The sequence below is a fragment of the Semicossyphus pulcher genome, unplaced genomic scaffold, assembly GCF_022749685.1.
Source record: "Semicossyphus pulcher isolate SPU_LCO1_2020_fin unplaced genomic scaffold, fSemPul1.0.p SCAF_6, whole genome shotgun sequence".
Classification (NCBI taxonomy): domain Eukaryota; kingdom Metazoa; phylum Chordata; class Actinopteri; order Labriformes; family Labridae; genus Semicossyphus; species Semicossyphus pulcher.
Genome location: NW_027211737.1, coordinates 28903676 through 28928074, shown reverse-complemented (window position 1 = coordinate 28928074; position 24399 = coordinate 28903676).

Genomic DNA, 24399 nt, shown 5'->3' with positions numbered 1-24399 from the left:
CTCAGAGTATTCCCTCGACGTTCCCAAACTAGACACCAGTTGTATCCTCTAAACGTTCTACAGTTGAGTTCATATTTCTGTGATCTGTTACAGACAGACTGAGGCTGTGATAATACAGAGAGAAGCAGACTGTCACACAGATGATGATCTATAGGCCACCGCAGATATGTGGACTCTGCATAATCACACGGCCCCACATTCAGCTGGTTTACCACAGAGAGATCCAGACACACACTTTCTCATGATACACTCTGTCAGAGGGAGAAATCCTCCTGGGGAGGCCAGGATGTCAAATCTGAGGGCCTCGACTGTGTAGTTTGTGACCACTTTCAGGACTCTGTCACACAGTTAATCCACCAAACACTGTCATCTCCTACATATTTAACTGACACACAACAATGAGACTTTACTGTCAGAGGAACCAGGAGGATAAATGTGTCAAACTAGCCCTGACAGGACAGTAAAACAAACATGCAAGATGTAATTAAATGTTACATCAGTAAAGTGTGAAAGCTGTGTGTCAAACAATTAGAGTAACTGCATTCAGCTGGCTGTGACTTTGGATGGCTCAGTAAAGGACAAGAAGAATGACTCACTCTGAACAGGCATCACTGTGCTTTAGAGTGTCGGTGGTAACGTGGAGCCACAAAACTTTGTTTAATCTCATCTGCTAGTTTGGGACAGCTTTGGTTGGTGTATGTGGAGCCTCTTACGTCCCAGCGTCTTTAAAGGTTCTGGCGATCTTGGAACCCGTTGACGATGGTCTGGCAAGGATATAACCTCTGGGAGCAATGGCTAACATTTCGTGGGCTTCTGGTGATAGCGATAAAGGACTTCCAGCAAATTCGTCCTTTTCCATGTGCTGCATTGTTGACAGATCAAAGCGAGAATGGAGCTTGTTAGCAGCATGCAGGTATCTGTTTACACAGATCAGTGGTGGACAAAGTCACACAACTTCATGACTTGAGTCAAAGTGTAGATCCTCCTGGTCAAATATTTCTGCAATACAGGTGAAAGTTGCTCAGTGTAATTATTATATGCATTCAAGTACTGGAGTACTACTTTTAAAAATACTCAAAGTACTTTTAAAAAAAACTAAAAACGTATTTTCACAAAACGAGTGCAGTCAAGACATGAGTGTACAATCTCCTACGTTACCTTTATTTGGAAAACATTGTTTAGATCTTTAAACTCACATGCTACAGATTTACAGATCCAAAATAATACGCTGTGATGAAGTTTGCGCGCGGAAAACAGAGCGAACATTTCAAACGACATGGCCATGGGTGCTCAGGTGGAGAATCGTCATCCTTAACCGCCGCCATCATTACCACCAGATGATGAATGATCTGATCTGAGTGAGGTCTGCTCTGCGTTTGCTCCACGTTCAACCACAGAGACGCGCAAGCTACGGGTACGGGTACGGCAACACCACTTAGACACAAACGCAGTTTAATGTCTTTCGGATTTTAGAAAATAAAATAAAATTCATCAGCTGACTTCAGAGCAGAAGTAACGAGAACATTCATAGAGATGTAGTGGAGTCAAAAGAATCAAGTTTCAGTACAGTACTCGAGAACATCTACTTCCACCTTTGATAGATGCATTAATAAAAAGCTAAATAGTTGCCTTTCATTCTCCACACAAACTGTGTCTCCTGCATGCAACCGAAGCCTGCTGATACATGAGTGGTCAACACGACCAAGTTCTGCACTTTTATTCAGAATCTGTTCATCGAGATTAAAGTTCTGGTTGATTTAATTCTTTATTTTTCTTATTTACTCTTTTTTTTTGTTTGGAACAAAAACATAAATAAAAAATTCAATTTACTGAAAATGTTTCGGGCGGTGGCAGAAATTTGGTTTTCAATAATTTTTTTTTACCAGAGGCAGAGTGATTAATCAGACAGATTACAGATGAACTGTATCAGTACTGCTGGATCAATCGATACGTTTCAAGATATTGCAGTACAGATTACTTTTCCACGGACAAGATTGTTCCTTTTTTTTTTTAATGATTTTTTGGACTATTTATGACATTTTAGACAGAGGACAGTGGATAGTGGATAGTGGCGGAAATGGGGGAAGAGAGAGTGGGGATGACACGCGGCAGGAGTTGAACCCGGGGCCACCACATTGAGGACTGTGGCCTCTGTTCAAGTTTATTCCTTAAGTTTTGAATGTCTTGCTCTGTACAAACTGAGGTCACATTTCTTCAGCAAAATACGACTGAAGAATGTTTGTCCGTTTTGTCTTATTGTATCACTTTTGCACGATAAATCACCCAGTATTGTGCCACCGATTGAGGTGAACCGACCCTTTAAATGTTTCACTGCTCCTTTGTAGTCTGGCCTGGATTTTTAGATTAAACAGGCAGGTCTCAAAGCTAATCTCTTTGAGAGGGTCGTCCTCCTGCTTCCCCTCCTGTGTGTCTGAAGTGGGTCTTCGCTGATCGCACATGCTTATATCAAACAGCTCTCTGCATCTACTGTAGTTTTCAAAGTACAAATGGCGGAGGTACACAGCAGAGGTAAATATCGACTTATAAGAAATGGTGCCATTATGAAAGTATTGTGAAAACCACTCTCCTCTCTTTCCTCCCCTCTCTCCACCTCCTCACCCCCTGGTCATCCATCTCCAGACTGGGCCAGTCAGTGGCAGCTCCATTGATAGGGTAATCCAGGCCTGATTAATGACCCAATAATCAGAGGGATCCTCAGATCAATCATGGGCGTGATCAATAACCCCCGGCCAAGGCGATCATTAGCCTGCTAGAGTGCATCCTCTATTAGACCCACGGAGCAAAACAAAGGATGTGAGAGGAAAGAGAGGAGATACAGGGAGTGAAGGACGGAGGAGGAGGAGGAGGAGGAGGGGCAGGTTTTGTAAGACGATACGGGGATGGAGCAGTTTGAGCTTCTACAGAGAGAGTAGAGGAAGCAGTGAATTATTCTATTTATTTTTATACACGTGTAGGTTAGGAGACATGAGAGTATTCAGGATAATGTAAAATAAACCGACATTCCAGCAGAGAAGAGAAAATCTGTGTGTCTGTGCATGTATCTATACTGTATATGTGTTTGTGGGAACTTGTGCCTGTGTGTGTGTGTGTCAGCAGGGTGTGATGGTCTCTGATTTATGGGCCGTGTCCCTCAGTGCCAGCTCTCTGTCTGCTCTAGCATGGAGGATGAATGGACCTCTGTCAGAGCAGCCAGAACTCTCCTCCCTCTCCTCTTCACCCCTCTGTCCCACCCCTTTCCTTCTCCCCCGCCCTCCCTTCTCCCCCAATAACATTTCGTAATTAGCCACAAACAGACTTAGAGCGACTGTTTACTTGTTTCTATAAATGTTTCCCCTGACAGCTGGCAACATATCTGATATGGGTAAATAGCCTCATGCTAAGCAGGGGCTAAGTGATCCGTGTCCGTTAGAATGAGCCTGTCTGTTGTCAGCAGCTCGGTGTGGGTTGTCTCACGTCCAAGACGCGGACGATGGGGAAAATATTCAGCTGTGGGAAACCATCAGAACGGAGATTCCATCTTTTAGAGAAAGATCTGGGAACATGGCGACATCAGTGAAAAGAAGTCTGTCAGGGCAGTTGTTACCCAAACTGTACCTACTTTTGTTAACATCATGTTTTACACATAGGCTTCCTGGTTGAACTTTGACCTGCTGCACACTGGGCTGCGACTCATACAGAGCATCCATACTCCTGTGGTTTTGCTTACATCCACTGGTATGTTTGTATGGTATATCTGTATACATCTGATGCATGTGTGTGTCTGTGTATATCCATATGGGAATGTGTTTGTCAGTCTGAGTCAGAGTGTGTGTGTGTGTGTGTGTGCGTGTGTGACTGCTCTCTGATGTGGCAGCCTGCTGTGTGTACTCATTTATGTGTAATGAATGCTTATGAGGGTAAACAGATGGTGTGTTAACATGGTAAAATATGATCTGCTGCCAGACAATATGGTGGCACGCTGGTGTTTACAACACACACATTACACCCCGGGACAGCAGAGCAGCTTTAGAGCAGCCCGGCTTTCCTGACTGATCTGAGAGGAATGAACACTTTCATCCGAGTTGTTCGTTTTCTGTTCGGGGCTAAAGCGAAGAAACTGTCAATATATTCATGTGGAATCAGCTGTGTCAGTGATCAGTTCCAAACAGGTCGGTTCAGCAAACTGTTTAAGGACAGAAGACTAAAGCTTCTCAGTGTTTGTTTTCTTTTTTCTACTCTTTGTAAATGTTGGGGCAGCTGTGGCTCAGTGGTAGAGTTGGTCGTCTCTCAGTCGGAAGGTTGGTGGTTCGATCAATGACTGCTGCAGTCACACGTCGAAGTGTCCTTGGGCAAGACACTGAATCCTGAATTGCGCCCCAAGGCATAGCCATCGGGTATGAATGCTTAGATCTGATTGGAGATTGGCACTTAGGCCTCTGCCATCAGTGTGTGAATGTGTGCGTGACTGGGTGAATGTGACATGCAGTGAAAAAGCGCTTAGAGTGGTCGGAAGACTAGAAAAGTGCTACGTGAGTCCATTTACCATTCACCATGTTACCAAAGAAGACCATAAAAGAATGGCCAAAACGGGCGTCTACATATAAATATTTTTAACCACCTGCATCAGATGACCTTTTTGGTCACTTTGAGACTTCAAGCTGTAAACACTAACATACATTTATCACCTAATTTAATGACACAGTAATTGATGTGGTGAAAAGGCTCCTTTCCTGGGCTCCGTCGAGGTGTCCTTGAGCAAGGCACCGAATCCCGAACTGGTCGGGGTGCATGTCCATGTGCAGCCCCCTCACTGTGACATCTCTCTGTTAGTGCATGTCCATCCTCTTACTGCATGTCCATCCTGTAAGTTGCATGTTTTGCATGTCTGTATTTCGGGCCTTTGTGAAGCATGTTTGTACAAAGATTGAATTTCCCCTCAAGGATTAATAGAGTATATCTTCTTCTTCTAAAATGGTCTTATTAACACATCCATAGACTGAGAGCCTCATTAGCATTAATATTTGAATGTGTTAGTTGCAACCTTGCAATTGCTTGTCATTCACTCTCCTTCAACACCTGTTTTAGTCTCCATCAACTGAAAAAGGTGTGTCATTTATTCTAAGTGCATTTTCACATTGGTCTAATTGAAATTCATGGTTTCTGGTTTAAACTTCTTTTGTTCAGTTTGCCTTAAAGCAAATAACATTTCCCACAGACCAAAGTACATGCTATAATTCTACTTTCAAAGCAGTGCTGCCAACTCAGCGACTTTCTCATAGATTAAGTGACTTTTCAGACTCTTTTGGCGACTTTTTTTCTAAAAAGCAAATTAGCGTATGACGTCATTTGGAGACTTCGAGCGACTTTTGGAGCTATGCTAGCTACCTTCATTGGAAAACAGTTGGCAACACTGTTTAATAGTATTTTCACTTCAAACCACTTGACGTTACAGATCGCTACCTGTCAAGTTGCGCTGACGGAGTGCGGACCGTCCGTTGAAACTCTTTTAAACAAGGTAAGAATTCAAAATTCAGTTGTTTTACTGGAAAAATGTCTTTTCGGTGCACGTTAATAGTTAGTGGCAGGATGAACAGCTACTTTACAGAGCAACTGTACTTTTTACGCATGTTGGCTAATGCTAGCTGAACTGTTATTTGCATTAATTGCTTATGCTAAGGGCCACATTTTCTTTGCCTTGTTTCTGGTTTTCTTCTGGTTTTAGTATGAAAAGGTTTTTTTAATGGTGCTTGCAGAGAGAAAACCATGAGTCACATTACACGTAATCATTCGATCAATTAATAATCAAAAGTGTTGAGTATCAGCTTCATGAGTTCTAACTTGAAGTTTGAATTGTTGAGTTTTTGTAAGTGGCGTCAGTCGCTGAGTGTTTTGCCGGCCTGGCTTTGAGCGTCGCATCAGACAATCAGCAGCTGGATGTGATTTATGGTTTTTGCTTTTCTGCTCTTTGTTTTGTGAATATTCTGAATAAACACATACTGCATCAAACTCTCTGACCTTTCAACACAATGTTTACTTTCGTCAAAAATAACTTTGACCTATCGCAAAATGTACATTCTACATTTATAAGTTATTATTAAAGCCATAGAACAGTGAAATAAAGTTTTCTGAGACTTGCATATTTATATGAGCTTAACTTAATACCAGCAAATTATTTTTCTTCTGCTTACATTAATCTTATGACAAAGACTTTGTCTAGTATTTATTCAGGTATTAAAACTTCATTAGAGGCGTCTTGAAGTATAACAAAGATGGCCAATCCTTCCTTGTCAGACCATTAGCCTACACCTGAATGTGATGGAGCACCACTGCCCACCAACACACACACACACACACACACACACTCCTCTCTGTGACCCCGTGGCCCAGCTGTCCATGACGAACGATGACAGAGGTGTGACAGGAGAAGCCGTGCTAAAGAGTGATGAACAAGCTGCAGGAGGAGCCGTATCTATCTGTGACACACACACACACACACACACACATAATGACAGATGGTTCTGCCCACTCCTTTACTCACCGTATGATATCCCCGCCATTATTCCCCTCTATGTGCAGCTTGTATTCAGTCTGACGTGGCTGTTGTGTTGCTGCTATACATTAACAGAGCTCAGTTAATGATCATGGATAGACTGGAGGGGGTTGATTCTGACTCCCCACACTTTTTTGTGCATAAAGTTTGACTGAAAGACAAGTAAAAAAAACAACATCCAGAGGTCAGCGCTTTGTTTAAGATCCTGCAGCAACTCATGCAAGATTTGCACTTTCCAAAGTCACATCTTCTACACAGCCTCAGACCAAACCGCCACAACCTTCCTCTAAATTGGGTGATTTAATGCAGATTTATTCCGATACTCACCGTAACACAGCACTAACTTCTGCCTGTTGATGTACGTCTCTAAGCTATTTAGTTCCCTCCACCTGACAAGCCTCATCTTGTGCTTGTACTTATGCAAATGTCATGATTCAGACTGTACTCAAGCATCATTACTGCACAGGTCTGCAGCAAAGTACCACTTAACATGTTTAGATTCTTGAATTGTATGTTGCATTTGTCCCAGTTTTTGCCATCATTTATATCCATTACACCCCTTTCCCACCCAGGAAGACCCGCTAATAGATGCCGATTGTCTCTGTTCCCATTGCCAGTGAAGTATACTCCTGTCGGTCTCTTTTCTGCTGAGTCACCGTCTGCCCGACACAGGGTTAGTAAACAGTAAAAATGTTATGGTGGTTAGCTCTTTATTGTATCTATTACTCATTAAACTCGGCAGCAACAACTCTGGAACGATGTTCGAGCGCTGCTTGGATGGAGACGGGCGGAAATTGTCGCTGAGATGACGAGGAGTTACCAACAGAGCATAGCATCGCGCCGAAGAGGGGGCGGAGAATAGCGTGTCGATGCAGGTTTTGTGTTCCCATTGATGCCGATCGGAGCCGGCTTTAGTAAGAGTGAACCCTGCAAAGTGACTGCTTGTATCTGGTAACAGGATGATGTCCATAAAACAAAGTGTAAAATTGGGGCGTTAAACCTGAGCAGTCAGATAATCTGCATCACATTAATCAGACTTTGTAGACGACTTCACTTGAAGGTAAATCCATACATGAGCACACCCAACGTGTCTCCATTACACAGGGAAACTGGGCTGCACAGCTTTGTTAAGTAAGTCTGTAAACTGTGATGGATGTTTACAACAGAAAGTTTAAGAAGTCATTTTAATTTGAGCTTTTGTTTTCTCTTAAAATCTACATTAGGTAACCTGGAGGATTCACAACCTGTCTGATCATCTGGGTGCTGGACTTTCCTTCAACATTTGACTTGAAGTGACCTTTTGTTTTTTTGACCTTTTTGCTGCATTCGTAGATCCCTTCAGTTACTGTGCTAAATACAATGTCGTTACTGTACTTCAGTAGAATTTACACTCGAAACTTTGTACTTCTTACATTTTTAAAACAGGCTTGTTAATTTAGTTTAATGCAGCTGAGAGGAACTATCTATTATTTTCAATTTGCATCATTGCAAACTGCCATCCCAACATCAAGAACAGTTTCAACCTAAATGGATTGGGGCTAAAAGTACACAGAAAAGACGATACATTGGTGTGTTTGTGTTTATCCCAAACTACAGATGTAACATGACACAAAAAGGTGTAAAGATGTATTAAGACAAAACTTGTGGGTTAGGGTCTCAGAGTCTTAAGAGTCTGAGGCAGTGAGTGCGATGTCTGTGAGGGACAGGAAGTCTTTGAGCTCCACATCCAACTGACTTGCACAGTGGAGCAAAGTTCATGTTCATTATTTTCAGTTGTTTGTTTACATGAAGTCAGAATTATGTTCCAACGTCTTGAAAAAACTTATTTTCCCTGCTTTTACATCGGTGAAGAAGTTAAATAAGTACATTTACTTTCCCAGGAACCTTTTCTTACAAGTATCTATGTCAGGGGTCTCCAACCCTGCTCCTGGAGCGCTACCTTCCTGCATGCAACACACCTGATTTGAATGATCTGCTCGTTATCAACCGACTAAAGCGTCTCAGGGGGTATTCGAATAGGTGTGTTAGAGTCTGAGAGAAACCTAAAACACACGCAGGAAGGTAGCTCTCCAGGAGCAGGGCTGGAGACTCCTGATCTACTGAGTTAAGTGTGTACTTTTCTCTGACTCGGATCAGAATATGTTCATACAGTAGAATGCTGAAAAGGCATCATGTTTAAAAGCTGAATCATGTCAGCAATGCGATCTTGTTCATCATGATTGCACCAATCTAACATGCTGGACCGTGATCACTCGTACGTCTGAAGCCTGTTGGATAAACGGAGATAAATGAAGATGTAGAACGTCTCATCCCATTAAAGTGAAATCTAAATCCAGTAAACACAACTCCAACGAAAGCATCTGCAACCAGTTAGTCGACTCTTTATTTTTAATGACTCTACTGTATCTCCAAATCTCAAGCTGCATAAAGCTCCGCCCACACGTGCCGATTGGCCGGACAAAGTGATGCAGCCTTACCTTGTGTAACCTCGGTTTAGAAACACATCCCTCATGAGAGGCCAGTGGGGGAAAGGCAAACCTGTCGGCTGATGATTGGGCACAAGACGGTTTGTCTGCGAGAGTCGAGATTCCTTTATGTTACTTTGGTGCCAGAGAGGCAACAGGGGACGGCTGTTTACAGTGATTTAAAACAGAAAAACAGCACGGCTGCGCAGGCTCGGCTGGGCTGAACAGGCCTCTATTGAAGGATGCCAACCCCAAACTAGCAAGGCCTGGATTCTGTCAGCAAACACACTGACAGTGAGAGCTGACAGGGACACACACACACACACACGTACACGCAACCTGAACCTATCTCACCCCATGTAGCATTTTACTGTGCAATCATCAAAGCACCATTAAATCAGAAGTGACTGCCAATAAAGGGAGGAAATTGCGGGCAGGGATTACGATGTTTGCATGATAAGGGGTGTGCGTGTGTGTGAGTGGGGGGGGGGGGGCATGGGGGGGATGTAATAGGGGGGCGTCGCAAGATTTATGTAGCATTTACTGTGGAGCAAGTCGTAAAGTGTAATTACAGGGGGGGTCGACACACCGCAGAGCCACAGCCCAGCAGGCAGACTGGCAGGAAGGCAAGGAGACAAGTGATCAAGGCCTATTCATCGGCTCTGTCTCTCCGTTTGTCCCTTCTTCTTCTTCTTCTTCTTTATCCGTCTCACACCAGCTCCACACTCATAAATCAGCCGCAACAAGTCCAAGCTCTGGTGTCAAAACAGCCGAGCCTTCTGTCACGAAGTGCTTCACGGGAACAATGCAGAGTGGGCGTCGGCTGACCGTCCAACGTCCCCACAAGATGACACAAGAGAGATCTCTCTGCGTCACATGCTCATTCAGACATTTATTGGTTTCTTTAGTTTAAGCCAATTATTATTTTTAACTTCTTCCTGTTCTGTTAAACAACTCACGGGTTGACACTTATATTTGTCAATAATATGGTAAATTGGAAACAAGTTTTTTTAACTTTAAAGTATGGACAGAATCTTTATTGGTATTCTCATCTTTTGGCCACATATGTGCGGTTACACTGACAGAGACAGACAGAGAGCTGATATAACAAACTTGTTAGCGAGTACCGGCTAATTTAAACAGCTAGCTGATACAAAATATTTGGTTTGTTTTCTGCTGAATGCTAAGCTGTGTTTACCATGTGGTAGCTTACTACACCTCTTGGTACGGTCCATTATTAGCATCTTTCTTAATGATGACAGAGCTGACCTCTGAGGCTGAGAAACATGATGAGAGCAGTGAGAGAGAAGCAGAAGAGCAGTTTGAGCAGCTTTAATATATCCTCAGAGAGCGAAACTAATGAATACATGGTGTTGTTGTTTTTCAGGCTGCCTTTTTTCTGCCCTTTGTATCAACAGTTTGGCTTTGTATTTGCTGCCTGTTTTGCTTGATACTCAATTGTTTGACCTTGTGCTACTTTCCCTAAATGAAAGGCGCTTTATAAATAAAGTTTTACTTTCGCTGGCAGTATAATTACAGCGGCTAGTTGTAGCCTCGTTAGCAACATCCTATACCGCTTATCCTCTTCAGGGTCGCGGGGGGGCTGGAGCTGATCCCAGCTGTCATTGGGTGAGAGGCGAGGTACACCCTGGACTGATCGGCAGTCAATCACAGGACTGCATAGAGACAGATCACGCTCACGCTCACACCTACGGGCAATTTAGAGTCACCAATGAACCTACCGAGCATGTCTTTGGACTGCAAAACTGCAAACATGCAAACTCCACACAGAAAGGCCCCCTTCATCCGAACCAGGATTTGAACTAAGCTAGCTGCGAGGCAACAGCGCTAACCACTGCAGTAGTAGCGGTAGCCTCACTAGCAACATATGCGCACCTATTGTATTTGTGTTATAGCTCACCCTGGGACCGCTCTGTAAATGTATTGCCCGCATATTGTTTTTGTCTCTCTCCCTGGTAACAGAACATCAGGATGAGCCAGAAATATTTTCAACTCACTTCCTGTAATTCATGCATTTATCCACCTTTGTCATTTATTATATGTGCAATCGCCCTAAAAGCTGCGCTGCATTCAATCTGGTCTCTTCTTTATGATGTGGATGTTACACTTCAAAGTAAAACCAGGACACCACATCCGTCCGTCTCTATCCAAAGAATGGATCATTTAAGAACAGTTTGACAGATTCAGAACAGTTGTGTGATATGGATGACTGTCGTTTCATCAACAGGCCGTTTTAGGACAATCCATCCCACCGCAGAGACGAACGACCGCTGAAGAAAACCGACTGTCTCCCTAAATGCCATCGCGTCCCTTTGAAGTCCCAGAATGGAAGCGGAGAGTTTGGGAGTTTGTCTTTTTGCACGTCTGCTGTACTCGGCACGTGGGTTTGTTTACCAGACAGTTTGAGTTGATTCTCAGGGGAATGAGGAGGAGAGGCTGTGTGAGAGAGAGAGCTAAAGAAGTGGAGCAATTGGGAAAATCCCCGGAGATTTATGTCAATGTTTACCATTCCTCCTCCAGCCCTCGCTTTAAGAAGGAGCGCTTGGACAATAAATCATCCTCTTATAAATGGATGAGACGCCCAGAACCTTTTGAACTGGGCCTAATTTGCCTGGGAGCTTTCAAAAGGAGAAACCCCCCTGAGTTAGTAAATGTCAGGGGCCTCAGTGAAGTGCTCTGGCAGAGCATCAGATGTTAAACAGGGTGACGGCGTTTGTGTGTCACTTTCTCTCTTCGGCCTGGTCCTGCTTTCAAAGAGACAAATCCAGGTTTAACATGGATTCGTTTGCCTGATGAGAAGTTCAACGTTGAAAATATGTTTGTAGTTCATCAATTACAAATATTGATTTGTATGAGCAGGGAGAAAGTCCAGAAGATGTTTATCTGTCAAAGGGCGTTTCATGGTTTATCTCCACCATTATTTATAAACCATTAAAAATATGGATTCAACTGTTCAGGAAATCAGATTTGAGTTAATAATCGAAGATTTTAATTTATATAAATGTCTGTTAAGTCTCTATCTATCACCGAATGAGGTAACGTAAAGGTGATTGAGCCTATGGCCCACTGATGAAAGCCTTTGCATTTGCAGTATTACAGACTGGGTGTCTGGCGCCCAGTTAGTGACGCGTTTTCCATCAGCCAGCAGTGGTTGGTCTGCCAGAGAGGGTAGGCGGAGCTAAGCGGCTGCTTTTCCGGTCTCTGCAAGTGTTGCGAGTAAACAGTAATCTACTATGGCTGAACAAAGAAAGAAAAGATGGATGACTACAGATACAACTTCAACAAGAAGTGAAAATCCAAAGAAGAAGAAACAAACTCGACGCTCAGATGAAGCAAACAGTCTAAAAAGGAAAGCGACCGTCAGCCAGGAAAATCAAGAGCCAACCGTGGACGTTACACATATTCAAGTGTGCTCCTGCAATTACCGTTTAGCGCCAAAGATGCCGCCAAAGAGAACGAAACAGAGACCTTGGAGATTACAACTTTAAAGTCTGTTTGCCATTTCTATCTTTGGTCGCAAGTTTTCCTGTTAACTACAATGTGAAAAGTCAGTGTCATATTTCACTATCACTAAAGCATTAAGCTTACAGTGTTATTTGTTTATACAATTAAAATGTTGTCAAACATCATGGGTATAAAACTGGAAAAATCTACGTCTAACTGAGTCGTTTATTTATCTCCCATCCTCGGGATGAGTTATCATGTTTGACCTCCAAATGACTTGATGCTCTCATTTAAACGCTGGCTGTTCTGGATTTCTACCATAAATTTAAATGTTTATATCGCTCATGTAGAAAAAGTGACAAATTCACATGTAAAACCTTAAATGTTTCGATCAAAGGGACAGTAAGAGTCCTGAAGGACGAGGAGATGATCTGTTGAGTTTTCACCAAAGAAAAAGAAGTCCAGTCCACTCCTCAACCTGCCCACTGCAGAGACCCTGGTGAGGGGTCCGGGGTCACAGAGGGATCACAAGGGTTATTCTAAGGTCAGCATCAGTTCAAGAAGCCGACGAGCCCGCCCCTCCTCCCCCTCCTCCTCCTCCCTCACTCATAAATCATTTCTCTCCTCCCCCTGTCCTCCTCACCCGGCCGTCCCAGGCTGCACATGCTGTTTTTTCTCTGTTTGCTGTCATCGCTCTCTCTCTCTCTCTCTCACACACACACACACACACACACACACACACACACACACACACACACACACGCTGAAGGACTGTTGGCCCTGCTGTTCAGTAATGTCACAAACTGTCAGGGAGCTCAGAGAGTCAGAGAGCTTTCAACACATAAACATACAGGTAGTGAGAGAGACAGAATTAACCTGCTGTTTGTCTTGTCATTAGTCTGCTGGGTGGCAGCTCTGGACCAACTCAACACACACACACGAACACACGCACGCACACGCACACATACACACACACACACACACGCACACAGGAAGAGAGAGAGAGAGCTGGCATGTAGACAAAACAGCGATCTCTTCTTCTGTGGAAGGCCAAAGCTCTCTCCAAACACAGCACTCATCTGCTGTCATCACCCCTATTCTCACACCTCCACTCTGTCAACACACACACACACACACACACACACACACACGGCACACAAATATAAAGATACAACATCCCAAACAGGCTGGAGGAAGGCTCCATATTTGGGCTGCAGCACACGAGTGAGCAGGTCTTTGTGTACTTCTGTGAGCTGTCAAACAACCCAAAGTAGCCCGAGTGTTTCAGGCAGCTGAATCCTCATTCAGACACATCAGGACTAAAGTTCTTGTCAGTAAAAATTATTGGATATCTAATTTGCTCTTTGTCTCCTAGATCATTGCAACAGATCAGTAACAGTTCATTTATAGTTTAAGTATTAAATAATGTGCAGAAATATATTTTGTTGGTAATCAAGATGAGTTTTGTCACTTTGAAATATTGTTCAATGAAATAGAAAATTAAATACATTTTGCCTCTATATTCAGTGGAACTATTACTTTCTGTGTGAAGCTAAGCTAAGCTAAAATGCTAACAAAGTCTGCCCGGAAACCTGACGACCAGCGAAATCAGGATATTAACACTGTCAGAACTGATCCCAACTAAGTGTCTATATGAGTCCACACCACAGACTGTTGATGTAACTCTTTTTGGAGAGTTGGTACCACAACACTAATTTAGTGTAATTGTTGACTCTTTTTGGAGTTTAACACTTTTTAACACTAACCAGTGTTGGTTATTCTCGACACTTGCATCTAGTGTTAGATATTAACTCTCTCACAGGAACTAAGTGTTACCTTCATATTAACACTCTACGGTGTAAATATAGCTCTTGTGAATTACTCCAAATGACATGGAAAATAAAGTTTGATAAAATAAAGAGGTCATATGTGGTTATAACACATTTATTTTCAAACATGTCCACATGCACCACATAAACGTCCACATTTTATAACATATAACAATAGGGTTAACACTAACTTCATGCTAACAGCCCACAACCCAAAGACTACAGTGTTAGCTTACCGTCTTAACTCAGTCAACAGCTCAATAGGAAAACTGTCTTTCATCAAAGCAACAGTGTTTACCATCAAATGTACGGTTTTAGCTAACTGTATGTATGAGCTACTGAAGTTATCTCCGTCTAGGGTGGCTAGTGTTAGTGTGGCAGTGTGTACACCATGGTGTGGCTCACCGTTGAAAAGACTTCTTGTCCCAGAAGAGGAATTTCAAAACATAATGTTTACAGAAGGTAGCTTAGATACTTACAGAACAATTTCAACTTCAGTCGGTGTGTGCGCGACGATGTAGGCGGGGTTTACACTTCAAGTGTCACAGCCAGGAGTGAACCTTCAGAGTTAAAGTTACTGCAATGACATTTACAGGTTTGATTTAAAGACTCTGCGTTTTGACACCAACTATTTATCAACTGAGAGTAAAACATAAGAGATTTGAGTCTGTCCGGAGAATAATTAACTCTACTCTTGCTCACATTTTACCAACACCAGAAACTTAACTCTTCTCAATTTGCTCTAGCAGTTAAACTTTAAGGTCCATGTGGTCCAACATGGTCTTATTTGCTTGGTCATGTAGATTTGCTGTGTGCAACATCAGGAATATCACGCACTCCCTCCTGGCAGGCCTGCAATCACATTCAAGCCTCTGCAGATGATCTAGAACGCAGCAGCGCGACTGGTCTTCAATCAACCCAAAACAGCACGTCGCTCCACTGCTCATATCCCTCCACTGGCTCCCAGTCGCACCAAAGTCACACCCTGTTGCTAACAGAACAGCAACAAAAATGGCCTTTTCCCTGCTTGGTGTTGCATGATTTGGACCCAGAACAGCCAGAATCTCCTGAATCTTTGCTACTGTTGTATTCTAAATGATCCTTCCTCTTCAAGTTGGATGTTATTAATCATCCTGTTATGTGTCACCCTTCTGGTTTTGCACCGGTCGAATGACATAAACGTCATCATAACTCGATCAAGGTGCATGTTCCTGACTACTTCCTGCTGTGTTCACACGCTTCTTGTGGACATTGTACTCGGAGGCTGGCTGGAAAAAGTCTCTTTTAAAGTCTCTGCTGCTGAATGTTTAACATGAACAACCCAAACTATCAGTAAAGTGCCGCGCAGTGATTGGACAGTAAGGGTAACAAATAATCTAGTATTAGTGTGACTGTCTGACTGCTTGTGGCTGATCGTCTGTGAGGGAGGTATTCTGCGTGTGAGAGTGATGCCAGGAGACACGGCCGCGACATGAACATGATGAATCCCACACTCTTTTAATTGCTGTTTCACATTTCAGTGGCAGCCATCAGCTAAATAAGCTGTCACACGCACAACCTGACGACTGACTCGCAATTATTTTACAGAGCCAAAAGCGTCTGTCCTTCGACACGTGTCTTTGTTTCAGCAAAGCTCTGTGATCTTCACGTGCATTATGTTCACAGGTAAAGCTTACTCTAAACCAGAGGGAGAGGTCATATTACACCTGCAATGCACTTTGTTCCTCATACTTTTTTTTTTCAAGTGCTCAAAGTGCAGCTACGCGGACGCAGTTACAAAAACGTGTCTCATGAAATGTTGGATCTGGACTCCTACTGTATCTATACCATACAAGCTGCTGCACATCTAATTACATTAGAACGAGAAGCATGTAAGATCTATATAAGGTTCAAATCATGGCCTGGATGATGCATTCTCATACTGTAACTTTTCCCAGTGGTAAAAAGAACAAATGGTTTGCACTGTGAACCAGGGTTATTGTTGTTGTCAAAAACCAGCACAAGAATAAAAACTGAATCAGGCCGTGTTAGAGAGCATTATTAGGTACGGGATGTCAGCGTGGTACGGTGGTCTGTCTGTTAAATCGAAATCTATCACCTGGTATGATAAAACTTCTCACCTAATTCGTCTCATTCAGACAGCTAACATGTTATCGCTGGGGTAGGCAACTTTGGACAAACCAGCGAGGGTAAGCTAGCTGGATTTCAAAAGTTTTCAACCTAAGAGATATAAAAGCCACTCCCCCCTATAGTATAAACATCACGAGCGAGTGTTGGAGAGACGACTGCAGGACGCCATATACTGTAACCTTAGTTTGTGACAAATATGCTAGTATAAAATGCAGAGACACGTTATTGTGTTATGATATTTTACCTAGACGACGGCGCTATAATCTAGCTAAAGTTGTCGGTTGTTAAGCGATGACGTCACACCTCCGCATTAAACTTTTTCTGGGTCCGAGCCGCTACAACGTCTCCTGTTTACAATATGCCACCGTGCTGTTTTGTGTCACTGTTTTAAGCGAAGAACTTGATTGTTGCTAACGCATCGTCACCGACAGTGTGCAGCCGCCACCCTCACAACAATCAACATTACCGTATGGCTGCCAGCTAAGGCTTGCTACAGCACCAGCTAGCTAGCTAACTCGACATGCCGAAAACAGATGGTAGGCTGTAATTTGTGTGTGTTTTGAATGTGTTTTAAATGAAAATGCATTGACATAGTGTTGACAGACAGTACACTCACTGTATGGAGTCTTTCTCTGCCATTCTTGTGCAACTATCTTGCTAGCGTTAGCGTGTGGAAGACTCTCAAGCTCAATGAGTGCTCAGGCAGAGCGTGTGCAAGTAGCTGTGTTGGTACATAGAAAGGCAGGTAAGCCTTATTTCAGGCAGCCATGGATACCGAATTGTTTTCTACTTTTGTAAGAACATTTTATTTATTGATTGCTGACTGAATATAAAATGAATGTTAACAAATATAACAAAAAGACCTTTCAAATAAAGTGACTGAATAGCTTTAAAATTGCTTCAGATGAGCTTAAAAAATGTATTTCCAATTAGGACTGTCGATTCGAGTATTTGCTTACTAAATGTATATAACACAGCGTTCAGTATAAGAATCGTATTAAGATAGACATGAAAAAATCCAAAGCTTCGCTTTCATTTTAACTGGTGAGAAAGAGAGTGACAGAAAATCAATGAACCAGAGTTGAACCTGTGATAGTCCAACCATGTCCCTCATCAATGCTCAGCAGAAGTTCTCAAAAAGTACAAGTCGTGTGTGAATTCTACACAATCTGGCTCCACATGGTCGCTAAGTGTGTGAGGAGAGGAAATGAGAGGAGCAGGAGGAGGAGAAGGAGGAGGAGAGGCCGGTTTGTCATAGGAGTCATCAGTAACTGTCGCCACTGTGCTGCAGGCTTAATTAACTAGCTTGCTCGTTAGCATTGCTGCCCCCCTCTCCTCTCCCTCCCTCTCCACTCGCTCACTGCTCTGAATAGGGACGCCTGATTATTCTGCGCTCCAGTCGCAGCCAATTACAGGCTCCAAATGGAACAACATTAATCAAATCTTTAGTATGGTGGCAAACTCAGAGGTATCAGATTGCAGAGGGACGCAAAACTAATATGTCACTGTCACCAGCGGTTGCACAGGCATTTAGCAGCTAGCATTAGAGAGACGAGTGAGACGGGCTATCGCCTGGGTGTAATATGGAGCCTGATCTGGAAACCATTAGCATGACATGGCAGCGGGAACGCAGAGCCTGTCTTCACCCCACACTCATTTTTTATCCCCCACACCCCTGTCTCTCTCCTCCCTCTTCCTCTGTTCATTCTCCTCAGCAGTCAGACAAGTGAGGAGCAGAGGCGGATAAACTGGGGGAAGGAATTGTGCAAACTGGATGAATAGAGTAAAGGAGACGTGAAGGGGTAATGAGAGGTGAACCGTAGGAAATAGAAGGGACAACGAAGGGGAACGGTGAGGCCTTTTCACCATCTTTTGACAGGAAAGAAAAATAAAGAAAAAGAAGAGACATCTTCTGCCAGCCTGGCTGATGTGAGTCCTGCTGGATGAGAACACCCAGCGCTTAATGCTGCCATTCAGACTCCGGCCTCCCAGAGAGTGGCACTGGATCCAGAGCAGGAGCAGGACCCACACACGGGACCATGACCCAGCAGAGTCTGTCCTGCCACCTCACAGCGTTCTCAGGGCTTGGCCTGAACCATTGAGCGACCGTCGGAGCCAGCCAGAGGACACCACCGCATAATGGCCTCATTAGAACAAATGATTAAAGCCCAACTGAAATGTGCTAAATGCCTGTGTCACTGAAGTGGCCTTTAAACGGGCATAAATAAACAAGAGTTATGCTGAAGGTTTGGGTGTGCACCCTGGCAGCATAATAAATTACAGGGTAATGATATTAAAAGCACAGAGTCGTTAAGATGCCAAGGAGACGCCATAAATCCAGGCGCGGGCTCCCACTGGCTGTCCCCACGCTGAGTAATTAAAGCAGATTTATGAGGCGCATTACATCAGTGCGAGATAGTTCATATATCGGCCTCCCGTATTGGACAGCCTGACAGGCTCCGAAAAATATTGTTTCGAGTTCCCTGGCCCCTCGCAGCCGAGAGGCCTCTCCCAGCACTCCATCTTCTGTTATGTCAGTCCTGCGTGGACCGAATGGATGGAACGTTCCACTTTTCAGTCACTCCCCTCGCTTTTTCAGTTCCCCGCCATCCCTCCACACCAGGACACTTGTGACAGTACCAAATAGCTTTATCTTCACACGGCGGCTCTTTCACACCCTCCTGCCTTTTCTCCTTCTTACGGGGAGGAAACAAAGAGCGCAGACACAGGTGGAAGACCTGAGATGAACGGCAGGAGAGAGGAGGAGAAGAAACTATAGAATGAGAGAGAGGCACACTTATTCACAGACCAATTACAGTTACAATAAAATACAACGATGTATGTTTTATTTGTAATTCTACAGCACGATGCAATTTTGTATAAGTAGCTTCTCAGCTCTGTGCAGGAACCTTTCGCCCTTTTTACATTGCAATTTCTCCACGGCGCCGTCTACACTGATGCCGTCTCACCTCTGTCGCGCCTCTGTTACTACCTCCGATGTCGGCTAAGAGGAGGAACGACCAGTTGCAGCTCCATAAATTCATAGACAGTATTTGAATGGTTGTTCTTTTTGTATCCCACCTTATTTGATGGAGAAACTCAAGGTCCCCAGAAGATGAATCCCTTTCACTTTTCATCTGGTGCTACACGCAGGCTTTTTTTTTTCTAGTTTGCACAACTGAAATTTACACAAAAGAAATCATTGAATTGTGTGTGTCGTCCGTGAGCTCATAAGCAGTTGTTGATACGAAAGAGCTGCAATCATCTTTTAGATCATCATCTATGGTTGTTCCAACATTTGGAAACATTGGGGATGTAAAAGAAGTGTAGGGAAGAAAATGAAGCAAATGTATTGAAAAGTCGATCCCATAAAACACTGAAATGGAAAAATGAACCAAAACATTTTGATTCTAAAAGAGTCATGTAAAAAAGTCTCAATAAAATGCCTCTTAGTGTCACGGTTTGAATTAACAAAAGGCAAAAATGCAAAAACAAAATCTAGAATCCGACAAAAGACAAAACAGAAAACCAAATGGTAGAACAAAAAGTCTCATAGTCAAGGTAAAAGAAAAATCCAAAGGAAAAACATGAAACACACACAACAACGGGGAGCCACGAGGGAACACGGAAAATCCACAAGGATGACAAAAGTCCACAGGTAACACGACAAAGACAATGAACCAGCACAGAGTCTAAATAAACTTAGGAGGTGAGGCTAATCAGACACAGGTGAGACAATCAAGGGGCAGGTGAAAACAATCAGGGCAGGGCACATAATCAAACAAGCGGGAAACACACAAAGACAGGAAGTGAACCAACACGAGAGACAAGGTGACAAAGTAAAACAGGAAATGATCGAACCAAAGAGACACAAGTGAAATACTAAACAAGACTAAATACTGACGAGAACACAGAATAAACTAAATACAAAACTAATCGATGAGAACTCATGACAAGAGACAAAGTGACAAGGTAAAACAATAATAACTGAACACCGAAATACAAGACAAAACCAGAACTAAACTAGAAACTCATGACGCTTAGTAACGACTCCAACCTTCCTTTGTACTGCCTATTTGTTCCTATATGCATTACACATACTGTATCTCTGCCAGCCGCACCTATTCCATATAAATGTACATGCTGTAATGGTTCAGTGGTTATGATCCTCTGCATATCTCAATAAAAAAACGGTGCTCTTTAACTGCTGATGAACCTTAAATGCCCCCACAGGAAACACACTCCGAGAGCCAGACAACTTAATTGGTTTGGCTGCATGTAATTTTAATAGCTGCTGTAATTAGGTTGCTTATTATAAAGAATGTAGTCATAAATCATGTAAAACAGAGTTACATATACATTTCCTGTCATTAAAGAATGTTGTTCTAGTGCTGCGAGTGTGCCACTCTGAGTCACATGCAGGGAGCCCGAGCGTCCTGTTGTTCCAGGTCTGATCGACAAGCAGAGAAAAAAGAGAGAAGTGACGGCGCTGACGTTAACGAGCGCTGACATTTTTATTATCATTATTTATTTGTTCTTTTTAAGCAACAGATTTAAATCAATATGAAGGAGTGAAACAAATTCAAGAGACCGTTTCGATGAATGTGGGGGAGTTTTTAAAAAATGTAATGTTAGTAAATTCAGCCTGTTAACTCGGGACTGACACGCTGGAAGATTGGTGAGATTTCTAATTGCAAGGATATAAACCGACCAACCATTCGTCGTCTCTCATCTGCGGTCCCAGCACATAATGCTTCCCCTTCTTTTTCTCGCTGTCTCTTGTTCTTCACTGATGAGACTTTCTCTGCACATTTTAGACAAGCCTCTTACATGTGCTGCTACAAGAATTAGGTTATGAAACCCCAACGTAGTTTAACCACAAGAACAACCACAAGACAGTTATATGTGCTTATACAAACACTGCTACTATACACGCACACACCGTCCCGCTGCGTTTGCCCTTTTCTCCACAGGTGTTACCCCAGGTGTAGCATCACTATCTCCCCACAACCATCAGAGCCAGTTTGGAAGCCCTGTGCAACCCTCGTCTCTGTCCCCTTAAATTAACTGCTGTGACAAGTGTTCCACTCTGCACGCCATAGGAGCAGAAAGTAAAGTGTGTGTGTGTGTGTGTGTGTGTAGGTGGATGACATCTAGCCAGCAGCAAAGAGCGCCTGCTTTGTCCTTTAAAATAATGGGCCAGGCCCATATTTTTTAAAACACAGCGTGGCCCTCATTAATTTTAATATCTGAAAATGAGTTCCTTCATCAAAGACTATGTCTATTCAGCGGGGCATTTGGAGCGAGTGTGCAGAATCTCCTGTTTGGACACTTTTCACCTCAGCTGGGCAGAGGAGCGGCCGGTTAAATGTGCAGATAATTCCACAGGAACCGTCTCCGGCGCGTTCCGTGTGCGCCGCGAGCCTCCGGAGTCGATCGCGCCCATTCAAGTCAGTGATCGTGATTCCACAGCACGCTCCGCGGTCCGTCTCCGGCACATCCCAGAAGCGTCTCTCCACTCTGCTCCGCTAAAGATACGCGCCAGGTGTATTTTTGACGGAGGCCGCTTCAAACACGCGTCACGCTGAACAGAGCAGACTGTTCCAAACAGGAAGTCACACACGAAAGCAGCATACAGCATCCGGTCATTTCAAAATAAAACACCATGTTCAGACCGGTACAGATGTTTCCCGTTTATTTTAAGATCAACACACTCTATGCGGCTGTGAACATTTATACTTATGCAGGTGTGACTGTGCCATGCAGGGTGGTAGTGTGGTCTCTCTAGCCGCTTTCCCACTGGTCAAAAACCCACTAACACCTGGCCTTTCTGCTTAGTGGGAAAGGTTATAATCGGCATTCAGACCCGGGTCAAATGACTCTGCAGTAGACCCGGGTAATTATCGCCTCGGCTCCGATCGCCATTGATGGGAACCCAAAACCCGGGTGGACACGCTAATCTCCGCCCCCTTTCCGGCGCTATGCTCCATCGGTAACTTCTGCGCTTCTGAGTTTGATAAATAGACTGAATGAGTAATAGATACAATAAAGACCTAACCACGTCATCTGACGTAAGACGGTGACACAGCAGGAAAGAGACTGAAAGGAGTACACTCCACTGGCAATGGAAACGGAGACAATCGGCATTTACAAGTGGGTCAACGCGCTAAATTTAGGTGGGAAAGAGGTATATGACTGTGCAGAGCTTCTCCTGCTTCACTTCAAACAATCATTCCGTGTACTGAACTTACTGCAATGCAGAAAATATGCACATAAAATACACCTATAGCCATTGAGATTGGGCAACCTTTTAAGTTTTATCTTTATGGTTCAGATTCTGATTCACGATGTTCGCAGCAGCTAGCTATAAAAAAACTAGCGCCAATCACAGTTTCCTCCATCGTTTTGGTGCAACACAACCAAGCAGAGCAGTTATAGTCATGTAGTTACATTTCTGGGTGCAGGTCTGGCTCAGGCATAAGCTATGGTTCGTACTGTACATCATACCGACTTTTCGCTTCACACTGAATAAAGTCATTTATTCATTAGGAGTTAATTTCTTCTCTGCAAGGACGGATACTTCAACCGCCTCTCTCCTTCCAAAGTGGCAGCAAAAGTGACGATTTAGTATTAATTGTGTTTTATCTGTTTTCCACTGTAGTTGGTTTTTCTTTCTTGCAATATTCTATTTTCCTTTGGAAACCACACCATCACCCAGCTTATATACCGTCAGGTATTTGACCTTGTATTTGACCTTGACCTCTATTAGAAGCATTAAACTCTGGCCTAGTCAGGGAGCAGAGTAGTGTGAATCTGTGAGATGGAGCGTGAATGCTGATGTTTCTGTCCTGTGCACACTGTGACTGCATGTGGATAAACTCGTGTAGAGCAGTTGTGAGTCTCTTGCCGTCCATGGCGAGGTTTATTTTGCTAACTGTACAGGTTTTTTATGTTATCTGAGGGTGCAGTACAATTTTATGGGAGAGACAGACACGGCGACCTGTGTTTGAAAAGCATTGTGTCTCTGTTCCTGTCTGTGTCTCTGAACAGGCGGAGAATGAGAATGAGAGCAAACAGCAGTGTGCAGCCAAGAGTAGCATAGCCACTCCATCACTGTGATAGGCCTTGTCATCTCTCTCTCTCTCTCTCTCTCCCACTCCTGCACTCTCAGGCTCCCTCCCTTCCACTCCCAGTGCTAAGGGCGGGGTGTAAAGTTCACTCCTGCCTAATTCATCAAGCACCCTCCCTCCACAGCCCCGTACAGTCATTAGCTGCATACACTGACACAGCACCCCGGCCCACACCCTGCTCTCATTTATTGTCTTTTTACAGCGAGGAACCAGCATCAATTAATTAAAGGCTAAATTGCTCCATGTCCCCAGGAAATGCAGAGAGGGCAAGGGTGTGTTAGGTGGGGTTGGACTGGATGCCAGGGGGGCTTAACGATTCTGATTTCTGCAACTCCAAGATCCTAAAGTTGTGAGCTCTCCTTGGGGCGTAAAAAAACGATGTTTGATAGTCCTTTGCGATTAATATAACTATATATAATATATAATCGAATATTTTTTGGGGGCTGAAGATAGACAGGAAATGTTGGGAGGAGAGAGCGGGGGGATGACATGCACCAAATGATCGGCAGACCGGGAGTCGAACCTGCATCAGTGTGACGAGGACTGTAGCCTCTGCATATGGGGCTCCCGCTCTACCAGCTGAGCTAAACCAGCGCCCCAGACCTCAATGGATTTAACATCATCTCGCTGCAGATGTTGAGGTGCACTCTGGGATATGTCTGTATACTGTGACATCACTGTTGGATTGATTATTGGTGTAAGAAAGCATTCTTCCAAACAGGCATGATCAGTACGGCCGAGGTTAAATAGGCTTGAAACATTCCTCAGATAGTCCAGAAAGGATTCACTGAACTTATTTATACTTTTTTTATCAATAGACAATGATTTAA